Consider the following 23,607-nt stretch of genomic DNA (forward strand, 5'->3'; position numbering starts at 1 on the left):
CGGAGTTTGAAGGCCAAAAGGGCCGCGAGTCGCGGAGCCCCAATTTCAGAAACTTCCTATAAAAGCAAACGAATTCTGATCGAAAAAACCACAAAAAAATATATCCATCTCTCTATCTATATCGTATATATTTATATATTTTAATTTTAATTTTAATTTTAATTATAATTCTAATAATAAGGGTATGTTAGCGAATGTTGTAAGGGTGTAAGTCGAAATTCTGTCCGTGTAACGCTACGCTATTTTTAATCATTGTAAGTTATGTTCAACCTTTTTACATTAATGTCTCGTAGCTAAGTTATTATTATGCTTATTTAAAACGAAGTAATCATGATGTTGGGCTAATTACTAAAATTGGGTAATTGGGCTTTGTACCATAATTGGGGTTTGGACAAAAGAACGACACTTGTGGAAATTAGACTATGGGCTATTAATGGGCTTTATATTTGTTTAACTAAATGAAAGTTTGTTAATGTTAATATAAAGATTTACAATTGGGCATCCCTATAAATTACCATATACACTCGATCGGACACGATGGGCGGGGTATTTATATGTACGAATAATCGTTCATTTAACCGGACACGGGAATGGATTAATAGCCACTAGAATAATTAAAACAGGGGTGAAATTACATTCAAGGGTAATTGGTGTAATTGTTAACAAAGTAGTAAAACCTTGGTTTACACGCAGTCGATAACCTGGTGTATTCATTAAACAAAGTATTAAAACCTTGTTACAATTCGAATCCCCAATTAGTTGGAATATTTAACTTCGGGTATAATAATAATTTGACGAGGACACTCGCACTTTATATTTATGACAGATGGACTGTTATGGATAAAAACAGACGGACATATTAAATAATCCAGGACAAATGACAATTAACCCATGGGCATAAAACTAAAATCAACACGTCAAACATCATGATTACGGAAGTTTAAATAAGCATAATTCTTTTATTTCATATTTAATTTCCTTTATTTTATATTTAATTGCACTTCTAATTATCGCACTTTTATTTATTGTTATTTAATCGCACTTTTAATTATCGTACTTTTTAATTATCGCAATTTTATTTTATCGCACTTTTATTATTCGCAATTTCATTATCGTTATTTACTTTATGCTTTAAATTAAGTCTTTTATTTATTTAATATTTTACATTAGGTTTTAACTGCGACTAAAGTTTTAAAATCGACAAACCGGTCATTAAACGGTAAAAACCCCCCTTTATAATAATAATATTACATATATATATATTTGTATTTTTATAAAAGTAAACTAATATAGCGTTGAGCTTTGTTTAAAGATTTCCCTGTGGAACGAACCGGACTTACTAAAAACTACACTACTTTACGATTAGGTACACTGCCTATAAGTGTTGTAGCAAGGTTTAAGTATATCCATTCTATAAATAAAAAAATATCTTGTGTAAAATTGTATCGTATTTAATAGTTTTTCCTGAATATGGTTCCTGAATATGGTTCAGGAAAGTTTAATGGTTCAGGATTCTCAATTGTGAGGTCGGGTTCAAAAAATGGATTATCGGAGATTTGAACTGAAGTACTTGGTCTACTGGATGACGATTCTAAAGAAAAATCAACGGCGGTTATATTTGCTAAATGTCTTGATCTAGTTACAGGTGGTGAACGTACAAAAGGTGATGAACGTCTTGCTCGGTGCATTCACTGAATATCCTATTTGTTTTTAAAAGGAAAGAAAAATTATAATAAGTTATCCAATTAATAGACTTTTCTGATTTTGCCCACATTTCGAATAGCCAAAAGATGCAGCAGAGGGGCAGGATTCGTTTGGTCTCAATATAATTGAGGACTGTTTGGCTCCAATAACCCGGTCCACGTACAAATCCAACTATTACTACGAACCAGAAAATTTTGATGTCTATCAATTTAACCACTCAAAATAAATTTTCGTAATTTTAAGAAATTTAGATAAGAAGTAGAATAAAAATCTATGTCCTAAAACTAGAATAGCGAGAAATAAGAAAGAAAAAGAGTTCGTCGAAAAAGGTCGAAAAAGAAAAAAATGGTTGAAAAATAAAAGGTGACGGAAAAATAAAAGAAACTTATAAAAACTTAAAAATACTTGACTAACCTAACCTTATTACTACAACTAACTTAAAATTATAATCGCAAATTGAAATTACTAATTGGAATGATAATTGGTACATAGTAAAAGTCGTCTAAAAATATTAAAGCTTACAGGAAAAACTAAATCCCAAATGGAAATAACTTAAAAAGAAACTAAAACTTAAAAAGGCGTCGCAAAATTTTAAAGTACCTAAATCTTAGTCTAAAGAAAAAGCACTTAAGGAATTCTACGGCAAAGCCTAAAAATCTAGGAGTAAAAATAACTATAGCAAAAACTAAGTTTAAAATTAAATATGAGCTAAAAATACAAATATTACGCTAAAACGATTAAAAAGGGACAAAATATAAAAATATACAAAAAGTTGTAAAAAGTACAATTTTTATAAAAATATTATTTTTATATTATTTATTTAATAAAACTACTAATTTTACAATTTAATAAAACTAATTTAACTAAAGTATATAAATTAAATAAAACTTAAATAAAGTTAATTATAATAATAATAATAATTAGGGTTAATAATAATAATAATTAATAATAATCCGTAATTAATGCTGAATTAGGGCTTCCTGTTCGTATGTCAGAAAGTCTCCGCGAGTCGCGGTAATTAATGCTTCAAACCCCGCGAGTCGCGGGGTTCAGAATTTCAGATCTGGAGCAGTTTGAAATTTTTACGCGTTTTTTTTTTTTTATTTTTTTTTATTTTCTGTTTTCTGTTTTTTCTATATATAAAAGATATTTAATAAAACTTATATTTTTATAAATTAAAATAAGAATAAAGAAACTTATAAAACTTAAATATTTAAAAAAAATACTTATATTTTTGTTTTTCTTTTTATATTTTTGAATAATTAAAACGTATTTTTACAAAAACGAATTTTAATAAAAGTTAACTAAAAATCTTTTTTTTTTATATTAGCGTTGCGCCTCCGGCGTTTAAGAGAGTCCCCGGCAGCGGCGCCAAAAATACTTGATGTTTTTGCGAGGTGTATACGAAATAGTTTATATTTTACTAGGAAAAACTATTAAATACGATACAATTTTACACAAGATATTTATTTATTTATAGAATGGATATACTTAAACCTTGCTACAACACTTATAGGCAGTGTACCTAATCGTACAGTAGTGTAGTTTTTAGTAAGTCCGGTTCGTTCCACAGGGAAATCTTTAAACAAAGCTCAACGCTATATTAGTTTACTTTTATTAAAAATACAAATATATATATAAGTAATATTATTATTATAAAGGGGGGTTTTTACCGTTTAATGACCGGTTTGTCGATTTTAAAACTTTAGTCGCAGTTAAAACCTAATGTAAAATATTAAATAAATAAAAGACTTAATTTAAAGCGTAAAGTAAATAACGATAATGAAATTGCGAATAATAAAAGTGCGATAAAATAAACTTGCGATAATTAAAAAGTACGATAATTAAAAGTGCGATTAAATAACAATAAATAAAAGTGCGATAATTAGAAGTGCAATTAAATATAAAATAAAGGAAATTAAATATGAAATAAAAGAATTATGCTTATTTAAACTTCCGTAATCATGATGTTTGACGTGTTGATTTTAGTTTTATGCCCATGGGTTAATTGTCCTTTGTCCTGGATTATTTAATATGTTCGTCTGATTTTTGTCCATAACAGTCCATCAGTCATAAATATAAAGTGCGAGTGTCCTCGTCAAATTATCCTTATACCCGAAGTTAAATATTCCAACTAATTGGGGATTCGAATTGTAACAAGGTTTTAATACTTTGTTTAATGAATACACCAGGTTATCGACTGCGTGTAAACCAAGGTTTTACTACTTTGTTAGCAATTACACCAATTACCCTTGAATGTAATTTCATCCCTGTTTTAATTATTCTAGTGGCTATTAATCCATTCCCGTGTCCGGTTAAATGAACGATTATTCGTACATATAAATACCCCGCCCATCGTGTCCGATCGAGTGTATATGGTAATTTATAGGGACGCCCAATTATAAATCTTTATATTAACATTAACAAACTTTCATTTAGTTAAACAAATATAAAGCCCATTAATAGCCCATAGTCTAATTTCCACAAGTGTCGTTCTTTTGTCCAAACCCCAATTATGGTACAAAGCCCAATTACCCAATTTTAGTAATTAGCCCAACATCATGATTACTTCGTTTTAAATAAGCATAATAATAACTTAGCTACGAGACATTAATATAAAAAGGTTGAACATAACTTACAATGATTAAAAATAGCGTAGCGTTACACGGACAGAATTTCGACTTACACCCTTACAACATTCGCTAACATACCCTTATTATTAGAATTATAATTAAAATTAAAATTAAAATATAAATTATATATATATATTTTACGTATATATGAGAGAAGAGAGAAAGATTGATCTTTTGCGATCAGAATTCGGTTGGCTTTATAGGGATTTTCGATTTTTGGGGCTCCGCGACTCGCGGCAAAATCCTCTTCAAACTCCGCGAGTCGCGGAGAATGAATTTACAGCTCACAACCTTGGAGTCTTTCTCTGCCGACGGTTTTATAATATATATATAATATATATATAATTAATATAATTAATTATATATTATATTATATTTATATACATAGTTAACTTGTAATTTTTAGTCCATTGCGTCGAGCGTTAAGAGTTGACTCTAGTCCCGGTTCCGGATTTTCGAACGTCCTTGCGTACAATTTTATATTTTGTACTTTGCGTTTTGAATCTTGTACTCTTGTAATTTCGAGACGTTTCTTATCAATAATTGGAACCTTTTTGATTGTCTTTTGTACTTTTGAGCTTTTTGGTCGTTTGCGTCTTCAATTCGTCGAATCTGTCTTTTGTCTTCACCTTTTATTATTTAAACGAATATCACTTGTAAATAGAACAATTGCAACTAAAAGCTTGTCTTTCTTGAGGAATAATTCTATGAAATATATGTTCGTTTTTAGCATTATCAATAATAATTCGAATGATAATGATGATGAGGTCGATGATATAGTAAAGATAATGATCTTTAATATGTAACAAGGGAGATGTTGTATGATGTTGATGAATAGGATCATAATAACTTGATAAAGATGATGATGGTAGTAATAGATTAAGGACGATAACGGTTGAGATGAAATGAATCGAAATATGATTATGGTATTATGATGGTTAATGACAAGATGAGATGTTAGACGGGTTAAATATATTAAGGGTAATAAAAACATTAGACAGATCGATGGTTGGGCATGAGATCATTGAACGAGAGGTCGCGGGTTCGAGCCAGGGCTACGACATCTTTTTAGGAAGCTATTCTTTAAGGTAGTATACTTATTATTCAAATTATTATCATTATTATCATTAGTAGTATATTATTATTATAGTTATTATTATTATCAGTATTACTAAAATTATAATCATTATTACTAAAAATATCACTATTTTAAATTTATTTTTATTAAAGTTAGTATTATTTTTATCATTATATTAATTAATATTACTACGTATAACTTTAGTTTTAAATATATTTCGTATATAAAATATAACTGTATTTTTATGATCTTAAAACTAAAAAGATAGATATTATAAATTAGATACAAACTTTAAATATATAGAAGTATATGTAATAAGTATACTACTTTTACTAATGAAATACTATATGTTCTTTTACGTTTTAATATAACAAGAATTTATTATAAATGTTATCATATTAAAAAGTATGAGTATTTAAAAACATTAATACTAAGTACTTATCCAAAATATTTTAATAAAGTATATAATAGATTATTATGATAATTTAATAGAATATATATATATAATGAAAACTCATAAGTAATTATTAAAATTAAATTTAATATCACAAGCATATTACTACAATCAAAATATATATTTATTTGAATATTATTATATGTGTTAATATATATATATGAATAATATAGGTTCGTGAATCCGAGGTCAACCCTACATTTGTTAAATGACGTCATATATATTTTTACTACAAAATACAGTATGGTGAGTTTCATTTGCTCCCTTTTACTCTTTACATTTTTGGGACTGAGAATATATGCGCTGTTTTTTTATAACTGCTTTATTAAATGCTTTTGAAATGTATTTTGAACTGTGAATACATGAAATGCTTTTATAAATATTTGACGAGATAGACACAAGTAAAACATTCCTCGAATGAATTATTATGCAGACATAAGTTTTACGGATTATTATTGAATTATGTGGACATGATAATTGCCACCATTGAATTATGTGGACATGATAATTGTCACCATTGAATTATGTGGACATGATAATTGCCACAAGTTGATGTGAATGTTATATATCGAGAGAATGATTTTATGCACAGGTTATGTGTATGTTATTTTGTGCACTAGATATGTGTACGGTTACTATGATTTATGAAAATGGTTTCGTACATGAGAAAGATGTACTGTATTTAAAAGATATAGCATGTACATTACAGGTGGGTATAGGATTCGGGCCCATTTGTACCATGCAACATTTAAATCTTGTGGTATATCAAAATGATAAATTTTATTGTTTACGATAAACCTATGAACTCACCAACCTTTTGGTTGACACTTGAAAGCATGTTTATTCTCAGGTATGAAAGAAATCTTTCGCTGTGCATTTTGTTCATTTTAAGGACATTACTTGGAGTCGATCATCGCTCTGGGATCAAATGTTGATGACTTCGTCCAGATGGATTAGGACGGGGTATTTCAGTTGGTATCAGAGCGATGGTCTTAATGAACCAGGTCTTGCATTAGTGTGTCTACCTGATAGTTGTTTAGATGCATTAGTGAGTCTGGACTTCGACCGTGTCTGCATGTCATAAGTTTTACTTATCATTTAGTGTCAAAAATTATTTGCTTATCATCCTTAAAGTCTAGACACGTCTTACTACCTCTATTGCATAGACAGTGTATAGATAAATTCATATCTTAGCGTATCTATTATTGTTACCTTTGCCTGACAGCTTCCGTAGATTCCTCCGTAACTTATGGGATTTTAGTATTATATATGCATATGTAAATTCTGTATTGTAGGGTAATAATCTACATCCTATAATCTATTTCTTATCGAAAATCCTTCATCTGATCGTACGAGACGAATCCCTCAACCAGTTCGAGTCCCTCAGATTTCGATAGCTATTTCGATAGTTATTCCGACAGCTATTCCGACATGGATATTCACCTAAGCTCCGAAAGCGGTGTCACCAGAATGAATCAATCAATCAGCCATCCCCAATTCATCTGATGGGTTCGTAGTCGACTTAATCAATGGAGATACGAAGAAGGCGATCCCTTCCACCAACCAAATTCACCTCTTGACAAATAACCCGAAGCACTTATCGGTGAATCAATCTGAAACACCATCTTCACCCTTATTTCCAGAGTAGCTCGACATGATTATATTCTATCCACAATTTGAAACCTTATTCATCTGCTCGTTCCGACCGATAATTATCCCGGAGTAATACAAGAAGTCAATGAACTTCGCGCTTGAGAAATCAATTTGGAGAATATGGTGCAAAATCTACCAGCTTCAGCAACATCACTATCACCAACAGCACCATCAGTAACAGCACCAGTACTATCAACAATCCATGCCTCAACATCTCATTCTGTACCTCGAGTATAATTTCCACGAATCGTTCTACATCATTTATCTTCGTTCGACAAGGCGATTATATAATCTCTAATGTTTTAGAGATTATATATTCTTATTCTAAACGGTAAATCAAATGAGTCTAATATCATATTGACTTATTAAATCCATGATTACATCTGAAGAAAATATATATGTATATATGTTTTTATAAAGATTGTAATTAAAAATCCTTTTGTACAAACTGTTAATGATAAAAAGATTTTAACGGGTAGGTAATACCCGAGGAATATTTAAGATTCACATTAATAAGTTACACTGTACATTCTTCAAAGCTGATTCAACAGTCATTTACTATCCTACTTACATCCACAAATATACGAATCCGGTCACCACAAAATAGCCATTTTCATTCAATTTCATATTTGGATTTTAACTTCTTAGAATCTAACAAGTGACATAGTGAAGAAAACATTTAACAATATAAAATTTGTTAGAAAGAAACAAATTAATTATGAGAAATTTTGTTAAGAATACACGCTAACTAATCCTAGCTAATTGTTCCTAGCTAACTGATTATATTTTATTTATCGCAATTTAATTATCGCAAATTACATTCTCGCAATTTTAATTATCGTCATTTAATTTCTGTTATTTACTTTACGCACTTTAATTATCGTCATTTAATTTCTGTTAGTTATTTTTACGTACTTTAAATATCGGGACACGTATACAAGGTTTGGACATATCATATCGACGCATATATATATATTATTTGGAATAACCATAGACACTCTATATGCAGTAATGATCGAGTTCTCTATACAGGGTTGAGGTTGATTCTACAATAATATATATAATTTGAGTTGTGATCGAGTCTGAGACATGTACACGGGTCACAATACGTATTAATTAATTCGAATATTATATATTAAACTATATATGAACTATTGAACTGTTAACTGTGGACTATCGACTGTAGACTAAAAACATTGGACATTTAAAATGAATTAAAATATTGATTATAACCTATGAAACTAAACAATTCATCAAGTTTGCCACTTGATTTCATCTTAAACCTCATTTATATCTTGACGATTACAATCTGCGTTCAAACCTTTCATGATTCTTGAAAACACCTCAATCGAGAGGATGAACCAACCACACTTCATCTACAGAAAGAAAAGATTGATGCGTATAGTTATGCACCTGAAAACTCTCGAAAACTGAATAAACGTTTAACGCGTAGCTGTGCTAATTCCTTTAGCGTTATTATTACCAAAAATAACTTTGCAATCTCTTTCCAAATTAGCCAATTTTGTCACAGCTCCAACAAGTCAACTTCAATTTTTCATTCGAAACAACCTTATTATAATCTTGATATATATGTGTGCTCTTTTATTGTTACCGGGGAACTTTTTATTAAATTCCACCATATTACCAGCAGATGTACCAGCAACCTCGTCGCTCCTTAGTTTAAATCTCTCTGACAAATCACTAAATTTATCTATTGAAGTCTCATCATGTACTCATCCGCATCTTGTAACAAGAATTGCCATACCAATTACCGGGAATTAGCAAATCTGTATTGTAAGTCTCGCAACGTTTCCACACTAATAGTTATATGTATCCATATAACATCTATCTCTTAGAACTACGATCTTCCATTCTGAAATTCTGAAAAACACCCAGTCTGCGAATTAATACTCTGAATTTTGAATAATTGAATGAAGCAACAAAAACTGTAAACGACCTTAACAGCCAAAAGTTGTTGATAAAGGATAGTATGTTGGCAAAGCTCAGAAAAGTTGAAACTGAAAAACGGATTGAACAAACTATAAAGGAGACTGTGGACAAATCACAAGGACTAAACCTGTACTTAACGAATTCAGATGATTCTGTATCTGATGAACTCTTCAGCAAATATTTTGCTCCTTATTTATTCTAAATCCTTGCGAAAGGATTTTCTTCGTCAACCTTCGATCTTAGAAATTCCAAAATATCATCATAAATATCTTCGATATTTCTGATGATATTTTCTTAAATATTCTCGTCCGAAATTATATATCTCTTCGTGCTATCTGTATTACATCATATTGAAAACTGTTTTAGTTTTCAATATTCTGTAACATCTAAGTATAAATTATGAATGAATTTTGGAGAAGTGTTGGGAACTGATGCATGAGTTAGTATAATATAATGACACTTGATCAACGTGATTATATTACAGTAAGTCATGCTGAGTTTCTAATGGGACGTGATGATTCACAGATCATAACGTCATCATGTGCCATGTTACATAACTCTTTCATTCTACTTAACTCCTGAACAAATCAAGAAAATGTATTCTTGATGGTTCTATCTTCTGTGATGTTGATAAATTTGAAAATCAAATAGTGCTATCATGTTCCCTCCTGTTTAGAACATTAAAATCATTCGAAACTCTATATCTACAAATTTTGGACCATTATTCGCTTGACTTGAAGTCGGGAAGAGAAAACAAAAGCATAGAGCTTTGAAATATAAAAAAATATATATATATAAAGCCGATCACAAACACAGAAATCACAAACCGTGTATATCAATGTGCATAGCAACATAAAGACACTGGAGGATTAAAAGCACTATAACCCCAAAGGCAAAGTAGAAATAAGCAGATTCCTCTGGTGGAAGTTGGAAAAGGAGAATGATGGTTGTGATAGTAAGGATAAGGACAAGGATCAGAACTGGATTAAGCATTTTTAGAATCTTTTGGATGTATGAAACAAGAAGGAAAGTATAGGAATGGTGAGAATAATGGAACAGAAGAGTTTAATTATTAATGGAAATATCAGACAGAGTAATCGAAGCAGATCACCGTATTTAATTAGAGAGATCTTAATTTCCTTATTCGCCTAAGAATCAGATCTTATAGATTTCCAAGATTTTCTTTTAAATCCCTTGAATTCCGGAATTCAACCCTGACTCTGTCAAAAGTTAAGACGAATCTTTACTTTTGCTATTTCAATTTTTTTTATGATAGCTTCACTCATACGCTTCAATTAATCGAATCGTTTTATCTAAATTGCTCACTAATGATAAGACTCAAATTTCTAACTCGTATTTGTCATAAAAACATTCTTATTGTTATCCATGACCATCTCAATCAAATTTCGGGACGAAATTTCTTTAACGGGTAGGTACTGTGACGACCCGGGAATTTCCGACCAAATTTAAACTTAATCTTGATATGTTTTTGACACGATAAGCAAAGTATGTAATGATGAAGTCTAGAAAATTTTGAAACGATGTTCATATATTCATTCAACCTTGACCATTCCTGACGATTCATGAACAAATTGTGTGTAAATAGATATGTATAGGTATATATAAATACAAGTATATATAATAATTGGAAACAATAAAATATAATTTGAACAGTAAAATTAAATATGTAAAGTAAGTTACAAAATAATTAAGTTGTTTTATTATTACTACTTTCATTATAATAAATAAAAATATCAATATTATTATTAATACTGAAATTATAAAAGGTTTGATATATGTAAATTATTACATTATTACCTTTATAATTATTATAACTATTATCATCATTAAATATTATCATTTGTCAGTTATCAATATTATTATTATTATATAAATAATACAATATATTATTATTATTATTAATATTATTATTATTATCTTTATGATTATTAATATCATTATTATTGATTATTATTAATATAATTATTATTATTTGTATTATCATTATAGAAATAGTTATTAATTAATAATTGGATATAAAGATGACATAGACGGATAAAATTTTTCTGTTGTGTATCACTATCCTTCTCTTTATTTTCTGTCTTATTGTTCTGCTTAATTGTTTATGTCGATCAATAAGTTTATGTTTGATTCTTTTAAACCCCACTTTTGTATTCTTCCTTTTGGATTTGGTATCACACAAACTGCAACCTACAATTTTAAATTATATCTACTCATACATACATGTAACTATAGGATGATCTATCAATTATTTTCACAACCCATCACCACACCTTATTTCTGTTTCTTTGATTAAACACCAGCTTCACTCATTGATCATCCTTGGAAACCACCATAACAAACCACCACCTTTCACAATCGCCACCGCCAACTTCACCATATCTCAACCTCTATCTCTTTTCCATATTGTTGTTGACAACTATCGCCAAATCTGAAAACTGATACTATTCTCTTCTTATTTTTGTCTAGCTCAAATCACACCACACTCATTATAATCTTTTCAATCCTGATGCAAATACTCTTTTTGTATGTTACTAGATCAGACCCATCACCACCCATGAACAACCCCAAGTAAATTATTTGCTACTATCTATACTTTATTAAAATAGGTAAGAACTAGTTTCATCTGCATCATAAACAACCACCTCATACAATCACTAATATCTATTCATAAAAGCTACTGCTTCACAACAATAGGAACATTCTCTTTCTTCGAAAACATGGAACCAACATACTAAAAACAACTTGCCAAGCATTAGGGAACGTGATGGGTTACAATGACGAATACCAACTGCCACATAATTGCTTCTGTTTTAGACAGGTAAAACAACAATTATCAAATGCCACTTCTACGATCACCAAACCCATTTAATCATCTCTCCCTCTCTTATTCTCTTTAAAAATTCTTCTTCAAGAACCCTGAAAACCGTCACCTTTTAAATAGTGATACCTGCGGTGATTGCTACAATTCTTTTCTGTTTTCGTTTGGAGTCGAACAAGAAAACACCATAATCATCATCATTAAACTAAAATCTCTCTATTCCATCATCATTCTCGATCAAAAATGGTTATTTTCTGCTGCTTACAATTCGATTAACCATGAACACAAACTACAACCGAGAATGATCTATAAATTCTTGTTAGATTTTTGTTTCAAAACAGCTGCAAACACAATCATCAACACCATCAATTATCGCTGCTGTACCTCCTGTTTCCTACATATTTTGTTTCAATCACAGACGATCTCCATTTGATGTTTCTACCTCTATTAAATAACGAGAATGGCGATAAGGATATAATTAAAATTAATGATGAAAACGTTGAGTACTTTTCCTTGATGGACGACACTAACCAAAGCACTAACCCCCATTTGTAAAAAAAAAAAAATAAAAAAATATAATAAAGGAAACCGAATCCTATGTTAGTCGACTGAATACGTTTTCCTTCATGATTGAGCCATTTAACCTTAATTGGATTTGTAACTTTGTTTAGTTGATGGGCCAATTTATTCATGGACTTCTTTAAATCTTATTGGGCTGCTTGACATACATACCCCACACATCATTCAATTGAACTCATTTTGCTGTACGAAACCATAATCGATGATTTGATGAAGTTGGCGATATTAAGATTATAATTATATAGTGTTACTCATATATAAGTCCTGGGATGATGATAATGAAATGATGGGATCGATGATGATGCGCATTATGATTGTGATATTGATAACAAAATGGTTATGACATGATGTATAAACGAAAAGATAATGATTATGATAATAATTCGAATGATAATGATGATGAGGTCGATGATATATTAAAGATAATGATCTTTAATATGTAACAAGGGAGATGTTGTATGATATTGATGAATAGGATGATAATAACTTGATAAAGATGATGATGGTAGTAATAGATTAAGGACGATAACGGTTGAGATGAAATGAATCGAAATATGATTATGGTATTATGATGGTTAATAACAAGATGAGATGTTAGACGGGTTAAATATATTAAGGGTAATAAAAACATTAGACAGATCGATGGTTGGGCATGAGATCATTGAACGAGAGGTCGCGGGTTCGAGCCAGGGCTACGACATCTTTTTAGGAAGCTATTCTTTAAGGTAGTATACTTATTATTCAAATTATTATCATTATTATCATTAGTAGTAAATTATTATTATAGTTATTATTATTATCAGTATTACTAAAATTATAATCATTATTACTAAAAGTATCACTATTTTTAAATTTTTTTTTTTTATTAAAGTTGGTATTATTTTTATCATTATATTAATTAATATTACTACGTATAACTTTAGTTTTAAATATATTTCGTATATAAAATATAACTGTATTTTTATGATCTTAAAACTAAAAAGATAGATATTATAAATTAGATACAAACTTTAAATATATAGAAGTATATGTAATAAGTATACTACTTTTACTAATGAAATACTATATGTTCTTTTACGTTTTAATATAACACGAATTTATTATAAATGTTATCATATTAAAAAGTATGAGAATTTAAAAACATTAATACTAAGTACTTATCCAAAATATTTTAATAAAGTATATAATAGATTATTATAATAATTTAATAGAATATATATATATAATGAAAACTCATAAGTAATTATTAAAATTAAATTTAATATTACTAAAATCAAAATATATATTTATTTGAATATTATTATATGTGTTAAAATATATATGAATAATATAGGTTCGTGAATCCGAGGTCAACCCTACATTTGTTAAATGACGTCATATGTATTTTTACTACAAAATACAGTATGGCGAGTTTCATTTGCTCCCTTTTACTCTTTACATTTTTGGGACTGAGAATACATGCGCTATTTTTTATAACTGCTTTATTAAATGCTTTTGAAATATATTTTGAACTGTGAATACATGAAATGCTTTTATAAATATTTGACGAGATAGACACAAGTAAAACATTCCTCGAATGAATTATTATGCAGACAGAAGTTTTGCGGATTATTATTGAATTATGTGGACATGATAATTGCCACCATTGAATTATGTGGACATGATAATTGCCACCATTGAATTATGTGGACATGATAATTGCCACCATTTGATGTGAATGTTATATATCGAGAGAATGATTTTATACACAGGTTATGTGTATGTTATTTTGTGCACTAGATATGTGTACGGTTACTATGATTTATGAAAATGGTTTCGTACATGAGAAAGATGTACTGTATTTAAAAGATATAGCATGTACATTACAGGTGGGTATAGGATTCGGGCTCATTTGTACCATGCAGCATTTAAATCTTGTGGTCTATCAAAATGATAAATTTTATTGTTTACGATAAACCTATGAACTCACCAACCTTTTGGTTGACACTTGAAAGCATGTTTATTCTCCGGTATGAAATAAATCTTCCGCTGTGCATTTTGCTCATTTTAAGGACATTACTTGGAGTCGATCATCGCTCTGGGATCAAATGTTGATGACTTCGTCCAGATGGATTAGGACGGGGTATTTCAGTATACATGTCTAGTGCTCAGGTATATATGTTTATGCATGCTTGTTTGCTTTAATTTTTTTCGTTAGATAGTTTATGATGAATCACGGATTTGATACATATGCTACTAATATAAAGTATATGATATGCATGTCGTTGGAAAGATATCGAAAAATTAATAACTTTTCATTTAGAAATCGCGTGATTTCGATGAACGGATTAAAAGATATGGTCAACTGAATTATGTTTGACATTAATTGAAATCGTGTTTGAAACTGTAAATTAATATTTAAACAACTTGTCTATGAGATTGATAAATTGGATTTTTAAATATTAGTAAGCAAGTAAATGAATTTCTGTATAAGGCACGTCTCGTTTTGGTAAATAATTGTCAAAGTTGACTGTCTTATCATGTTTTAAAGCTTTATAAACACTATAATATGATTTTACAAGTATTAGAAAACTATGTGAAATAATAAAATATTTTCGATTGCCATGATAATTCAAATATAATATAGCACATGAAATAAATAATATTTTGAGTTTGATAAACTATAAATTCGTTCAATTATCAAGACTAATACAATGTTAATATAATAAACATGTATAGATTTAAAGATTATATTGGGTCAGGTTAACTTTTGAGATGACTTTTGTTAACTTTTTCATGTTGGTCTCGAGCATTAGGATTGTGATACACTATGACCTGACCTAGCTTGTTAGACATTTATTGACCAACATATGTTCTCTAGGTTGAGATCTATGGTTACTTTACATTCCAAGTTTCGGTCACATTTCTGTGAATGAATTTATGTGCTGCTAAGGTGAGTTTATAGATCCCTTTTAATTGCTTTTGCAATCTATATTTTTGGGCTGAGAATACATGCACTTTATTTTAAACGCAATGGACACAAGTACATACTAAATTCTATACTGAGTTTGAACCAAAAATCCCTTAGCTTTGGTAACTAGTAACTGCCGGTTATAAGAACTGGTGGGCGCGAGTAGTTGTATATGGATCCATAGGGCTTGACATCCCCGTCTGTTCCAAGTATAGAAACCCTAGCCTGAACTATAAAACAGACGTATGCTATTTGAGTTTAGTACACGTTGGATTGCGTGTATTGTACATGTTGGTTGCATGTATGTTAAAACAGGGGTACTTATTATAACGTTAAAGTTTAGTTACCAGGGTGCTCAATTTCGTAGAATATTTTGATAAACGTTTCTGGATGAAACAACTGAAATCTTGTGATCCACCTTGATATACAGATTATGCGCAACAATAAAACTATGAACTCACCAACCTTTGTGTTGACACTTTTAAGCATGTTTATTCTCAGGTTCCTAGAAGTCTTTCGCTATTTGCTTATATGTGATACAAGCTATGTGCATGGAGTCATACATGCTTTATTCGAGAAAACGTTGCATTCACAAAATCATCACCATGTATATTATTTTGATTGCATTATTAACAGATGTAGTATTGTAAACTGTTAATTACGGTGATTGTCTATATGTAGAAATCATCAAACGTCAAAAACCTTGGAATTTGATATTCAATTATGGTGTGCCTTTTCAAAAGAATGAAATGTTTACAAAACGTATCATGTAGAGGTCAGTACCTCACTGTGAAATCGATGAATGATGTATTCATCCAAAGGGATTTGGACGGGTCATCACAGTTGGCATCAGAGCTTGAGGTCATAGGGAACCAGAATTTGCATTAGTGTGTTTAACTGGTAATTATTATGATGCATTAGTGAGTCTGGACTATGACCGTATCTGTTTTTACCGAGTTTTGCTTATCATTTCTTGTCAAAAATTATTTGTTTATCATTCTTAAGTCTAGACACATTTTCCTGCATTTATTGCATAGATAGTGCACAGACAAAATTCATATCTTAACGTATATGTTACTATAAACTTTTCCTGACATCTTCCGAAAATTCCTCCGTAATTTGTGGGATTTTGGTATTATATATACATATGTAAATTATGTATTAAAGAATATCAAATCTAAGTCCTATAATCTATTTCACATCAAAAATCATTTCCCTGATTACACAAGATGGATCCCGTATCTAGTTCAAATTCCTTAGATTCCGACAGCTATTCCGATATGGATTTCCACTCGAGCTCTGAAAGCGGTGTGACCGGAATGGATCAACCAATTAGCCATCATCTATTCTAGATGAATTGGGGATGGGTTCGTAATCTACTTAATCATTGGAGACAAGAAGAAGGTGATCCCTTCCATCCACCACATTCACCTCTTGGCGAAGGACCTGAAGCACTTACCGACGAACCTGTTCGAAACACCCTTTTCTGTCTCATTTCCAGAGTATCTCGTCATGATTATATACTATCTCAAATTCTAGATCTTATTCATCCGCTCGTCCGAACCGACAATCACCCCGGTGTAATAGAAAAAGTCAACGAGCTTCGCGCTCGGGTAGTGGCTTTGGAAAATATAGTGCAAAGGTTACAAGCACCAGCAGCATCACCAGCATCAGTAGTACCACCATCATCAACACCAACAGTACCATTACCACCACCAACAACAACCTCCGCATCCCATACCTCAACATCACAATATGTACCTCGAGCATCAACGTCATACTCACCATAGATACAAGGAGTACCAACAAAAATAACCGATGAAGTATTGATTCATAACTTCATTGGAGAAATATTCTGCAGCGATTATGTAATCTCTAAAGTCTTAGAGATTATCTATTCCAGTCGTAACCGAAAATCAGATGAGTGGACTGAAATGATAGAAGGAAGAGTAGAAATCCTGACCGGAATGGAGCACGATTTACAAGCTAGACTTGTTTTAGCACCAGCATCACCATCAGTATCACCAACACCAGCAACACCTGTAGCACCACGAGCTACACCAGCTCCATAACCATCAATGATATCGACACCACAATCATCAACGGATACATTGTATCAACGAGTTATGAAGTATTAACTCATTTTCTCTGAAGAATTTATATGTATATTTTATATATATATGAGTTTTAAAATCACAATAGTGAATCTTTTCGTACTAAGCTATTACGTGTGAATTTTAACTGGTAGGTACTACTTGATTAATTCATATCACTAATATGCTATGATGTACATTCTTTGTTAATGACTTAACAATCGTTAACTATAATCTCTGTTTCAACTCAATAAGTTCCATTCCATAATAAACCAAGTGTATTATTCAAATACATGTTTAATTGTAAACTTTCATTTTCAATGTACTCGAAACTTTCTAAAAAATATCATTCGTACCTTGCGAAATTCACAAGAATTCCACGAGCACCAACATCCTTCACCGAGGAATATCAATATCAATAAATAATGAAGTATTGATTACATTAGTGAAATACTTCGCGAAGATTATGAAATCTTTAATGTTTTAGAGATTATTCATTTCTAATCCAGCCGAAAATCAAATGAGCTTAATATGATATTAACTCATTTATTATGTATTATATCTGGAAAAAATATACATACATATATTGTCATAAAGACTGTAATAAAATTCTCTGGCACAAAATATTACTTGTAAAACTTTTAACAGGTAGGTAATACCCGAGAGATATATAAATTCACAATTAATATGTTACATTCTTCGATTCTGATTCAGCAAATCAACTTCGAATTTTGATCCAAATAAGCCTTAATATAACTGTGATATATAGGTTTCCTCTTTTCGTGATCGTTACCGGGGAACCGTTTATATTCCACCACATTAGCAGTAAACTTACCAGCAACATCATTGATCTTTAACTTTCCGAAAAATCATTATATTTATTAAAACCCTATCATGTACTCATCTGCATCTTGTAACGGTAATTGTCATTCCAAAAAGCTTCAATTATTATTCTCGAATTTCCTAGCAATTCTACGCCAACAATTATATATGTACATATAACGTCTATCTCCTAGACTTACACATAGAATGTGAAGTTTCTGAAAAACACCCTAAACTGCAAAATACCAGTTATTAATAGATTACACACTAACGGATAGTGTACCCGATCGGGTAGCAGTATAGATATTGGTAAAATCCAAGATCGTTCCTGTGACGACCCGAAAATTTCCGAACAAATTTAAACTTAATCTTTATATGGTTCCGACACGATAAGCAAAGTCTGTAATGTTAAATCTCGAAAACTTTGGAACAGATTACATGAATGCAATTACCCTTTGACCATTCCCGATGATTCACGAACAATTGTTGTAAATAAAGATGTATATATAAATAAGTATATATGTAAATAATTATACATTATTAATTAAATTATTATGTGATTTAGTATTATGACAGATAACTTAACATAATTTAAAATTCTTATTATTATTAATATTGTTATTATTATTATTGTTATAATTTATTAGTGTTATTATTACTAAATATTATTAGAATTATAATAATTATTATTATTTCCATGATTATAAGTAATATGAATATTATTATTATTATTATTAATATTAACATTATTGATGTATTTATTGTTACAAATTTTATCATCTAAGTATTAGTTATCATTTATCATTATTGTTATTATGATTATGGTTATAATTAAGAATATGGTTGTTGTTATTATTATTATTATTATTATTATATTTATCTAAGATATGTATTATCATTATTATTATGTAGACATAAATAATATAATCAATGTTATTATCATTTTGTTATTAAGTAACCTCATTAAGTATTATTAAAGTTATTACTGATAGTATTAATATTAATATAAATATTAGTATGATTAGGATTATTATTATTATGAGTAGCTTTTAATGAACCATTACTAAAATTTTTAATATTAGTAATAAAATGGTTATGTTTATAGTTACTAATAATATCAATATTATTACTGTTATCATTAATACTAGAAGTATCATTATTTTAATCTATAATTTATTAAAACTAGTAATGTCATTATTATTACCATTAAAAGTATTATTAAAATTACCATCTTATATAAAAATTTGCATTATTATTATTATATTTAAATTTAATAGTATTATTACCCATATCTTAATATTTCTATTAATTTAACAAACAAATGATATTCATATAAAAATATATTTAATACACATAAGTAAACTATATTAAGATCTTATTATTTATAAAAAATATATAAAATAAATATATAATAAAATATATAAAAATTATCTCTAATAATAATATAAATATTTGTTCAATTACGATATTATGTATTAATGAATATACGAATGATATAGGTTCGTGAATCCGAGGCCAACCCTACATTTGTTCAATGACGTCATATGTATTTTTACTACAAAATACAGTATAGTGAGTTTCATTTGCTCCATTTTAAATGCTTTTGCAATATATATATATTTTTGGGACTGAGAATACATGCGCTGCTTTTATAAATGTTTTACGGAATAGACACTAATAATCGAAACTACATTCTATGGTTAGATTATCGAAATCGAATATCACCCTTTTAGCTTGGTAGCCTAAGAATTAGGGAACAGACACCCTAATTGACGCGAATCCTAAACGTAGATCTACGGGCACTAACTCCCCCTATACTGGAAAATGGTATGCTTTAGTACTTCGAGTTTATATTATACAGATGGATTTCTGTTTTGGGGATATTCTATATGCATTATGTTAATGTCGGTTACCAGGTGTTCAATCCATATGAATGATTTTTTAAACACTTGCGAGTGTATGATTATTGAATAAAGGAATCTTGTGGTCTATTAAAATGATGAAAATGATCGATTATGATAAACTAATGAATTCACCAACCTTTTGGTTGACACTTTAAAGCATGTTTATTCTCAGGTATGAAAGAAATCTTCCGCTGTGCATTTGCTCACTTTAGAGATATTACTTGGAGTCATTCATGACATATTTCAAAAGACGCTGCATTCGAGTCGTTGAGTTCATCAAGATAATTATTAAGTCAATTATAGTTGGATATATTATGAAATGATATGCATGCCGTCAACTTTCGATGTAATGAAAGTTTGTCTTTTAAAAACGAATGCAATGTTTGTAAAATGTATCATATAGAGGTCAAGTACCTCGCGATGTAACCAAATGTAATGTATTCGTCCAGATGGATTAGGACGGGTCTCGACATGTGGTATCAGAGTGGTGGTCTTAGCGAACCAGGTCTTGCATTAGTGTGTCTAACTGATAGTTGTTTAGATGCATTAGTGAGTCTGGACTTCGACCTTGTCTGCATGTCAAAAGTTTTGCTTATCATTTCTAGTCGGAAATCATCTACTTTTCATCCTTAAGAAATTACCTGCTTATTATTCTTAGTCTAGACACATTTTACTGCATTGATTGCATAAATAGTGTATAGACAAATTTATATCTTAGCGTATCTGTTACTGTAAACTTTGCCTGGCATATTCCGTAGATTCCTCTGTAACTTATGGGATTTTTGTATTATATATGCATATGTAAATTATGTATTGCAGGATACTAATCTACATCCTCTAATCTAATTCATATCGAAAATCCTCCATCTGATCGTACGAGATGGATCTCTCAACCAGTTCGAATTCCTTGGATTCCGACAGCTATTCCGATATGGATATCCACCTGAGCTCCGAAAGCGTGCATCACTAGAATGAATTAACCAATCATTCATCCCCAGTTTATCTGATGAGTTCGTAGTCGACTTAATCAATGGAGACGAGAAGAAGGCAATACTTTCCATCAACCAAATTTCCCTATTGGTGATGAACCTGAAGCACTCACCGGCGAACCAGTCCGAAACACCATTTTCACCCTCATTTCCCGAATATCTCGCCACGATTATATTCTATCTCAAATTCAAAACCTTATTCATCCGCTCATTCCGACCGACAATCATCCCGGAATAATGGAAGAAGTCAACGAGCTTCGCGCTCGAGTAATCAATTTGGAGAATATGGTGCAAAACTTACCAGCTTCAACAACATCACCGGAACCAACAGTACCACCAACATCAACACCAGTACCACCAACAACCCAAGTTTCAACATCACATGCCTCAACATCTCATTCTGTACCTCGAGTATAATTATCGTTCTACATGACGTTCTACATCATTTATCTTTGTTCGATGTGGCGATTATGTAATCTCTAATGTTTTAGAGATTATATATTCTTGTTCTAACGGTAAATCAAATGAGTTTAATATCATAATTGACTCATTAAATCCATGATTACATATGAAGAAAATATATACGTATATATGTTTTCATAAAGATTGTAATTAAAAATTATTTTGTACAAACTGTTAATGGTGAAAATATTTTAACGGGTAGGTAATACCCGAGGAATATTTAGATTTCACATTAATAAGTTACACTGTACATTTTTCGAATCTGATTCAACAGTCATTTACTATCCTACTTACATCCATAGATATATGTATCCGTTTACCACAGAATAATCATTATCATTCAATTTCATATTTTGATTTTGATTTATCAGAATCCGACAAGTGGCATAACGAAGAAAACATTTGACAAAATAAAATTTGTTAGAAACAAACAAATTAACTATGCGAAATTTTGTTAAGAATCCACGCTAACAAAATCCTAGCTAACTGTTCCTAGCTAACTGTTAATTCCTTATTGTACATTTAATTATCGCAATTTATTTTATCGCAATTTAATTCTCGCAATTTTATTTATTGTCATTGATCATATACATAGCATTGTATATGTATGTTTTATTTGCTAAAAGCTTAAAGCAGAATTACGCGAACTATAATGCAAAGTTATGAAATATTTGCTGAAAATAAGTACAACAGTTATATTTCCGCACAAATAAAGGACTGCGGTTTAATCCGTCGAGTTTCCGCGGATAGTTAAGTAATTCACAGACCGCGGATACCTTGAATACTATAAATAGGGAGCATGACAACTCATTTATAGGTTGTTGATTCTCGGCCATTTGCCCAAGCATTTATGATTTTCACTTGTGACTTTGCCCAAGGAATTTCCAAATTGAGTTAAGGTGAATCATGCTAATTAACAATCAAGACCGGGTCGGGGTGGTTGATCACTTAATAGTTAAAGTGAATGACGATCATCAGGGCCCAAAATAATCATCAAACATTCCATCCTCCATCTTTTTTATTGCACTCAATCCTTAATTAAGTAACATCGCTAATTATGGATTGATCAATTGGCGCCATCCGTGGGACACGTTTTACGAATTAAACTAAAAAAAAAATTTTCGTGCTATCAAACGATTAATTCCTTAGTTTAATTTCAATCGTGTTTTTGTTGTGATGATTTGCAGGCGAATACATTTAAAATTGGCAATAAGTTGCTCGATTGCTTAGAAGTTAGAACAATGAGTAATGTTGGAAATGATAGCGATGTAGTGGTCGCTGTACGAGAAAATGCCCAAAAGAGGGGGAAAAAGCGAAAATCCGCTAAAATGTATCAAAATTGGCAATTTGCGCCAATTAGTTTCCCTAAAATGCAGAGCGATGATTTCTCCGAAATGCCGATAGTAATATCATGCAAAATCGCAGACGCTGGAATTACAATCATGAAAGTTCATATTGATAATGGCAGCAGCGTTGATATTGTTTACGAGCAAT

This window comes from Rutidosis leptorrhynchoides, chromosome 6, assembly GCF_046630445.1.
Source record: "Rutidosis leptorrhynchoides isolate AG116_Rl617_1_P2 chromosome 6, CSIRO_AGI_Rlap_v1, whole genome shotgun sequence".
NCBI lineage: Eukaryota > Viridiplantae > Streptophyta > Magnoliopsida > Asterales > Asteraceae > Rutidosis > Rutidosis leptorrhynchoides.